The following is an 847-nucleotide window of genomic DNA, read 5'->3' on the forward strand; positions in this document are numbered from 1 at the left end:
TTTACATAAGGTGCCAACCATGGAACTATGCTCTTACATAAGGTGCTCCGGTATTTTTAGCAGCATATAACTGCCGTGTGAATGGAGGAGCCACTCCTGCTGCAAATGCCACTACTCTACAGGCTGGCGCTGTCCTTAAAATGCTGGTGTTTTGCAGGCAGCTTGCTGCTGTGCAAGGGCTGAGGATGACCATGCAGGGCTGCAGCACCCCCAGATTCTGCAATAGCTCCAGGCTGACCTGACTCCCCATGACCAACAGAAGGCAATGCAGACCCCTGGCTCATCCCCAGAGTATCCAGGAAGCAAGATCAGGGCAGTTTCAGAGGGATGGGGTCTACCCCCAAGCAGCCACCTGCTAGCTAAGTGAGCTCCTCCTGTAGCCCAGGAGTGGAAGAGACTAGAAGAAAAGAGAGCTGACTCTGGCTCTATTCTCACAGCCTCAAGTGGCCCCTCCAGAACCTGCTAACTCTTGCATCCATCATGAGAAACCCAAGGCTCCAGCACAGTGAGGCCAAAGGGAATGGAGGCTTTGTATTCACATCCTGGTTTTAGGCTCACTGCTGCTTTTCCCCCTGCTTTGGCCCATCTCATGGAAGTACACGTTCAGAGGATACACATCCACATTGATGAATTCTGGGCCAGGACTATAGCTCATTGATTGTGTATGTGCCTGGTAGGCTGGAGGTCCTGGGCCCGATCCTAGCAACACACACACACACACACACACACACACACACACACACGATGAATTCTGACAGAATCAACATACCTATGTAAACCAACATCGAGATTTTAAAAACAAACCAGGTGTGATATCACAGACCTGTAGTCCCAACTCTTTGGGAAG

This window comes from Octodon degus, unplaced genomic scaffold, assembly GCF_000260255.1.
Source record: "Octodon degus isolate 3935 unplaced genomic scaffold, OctDeg1.0 scaffold00072, whole genome shotgun sequence".
Lineage (NCBI taxonomy): Eukaryota > Metazoa > Chordata > Mammalia > Rodentia > Octodontidae > Octodon > Octodon degus.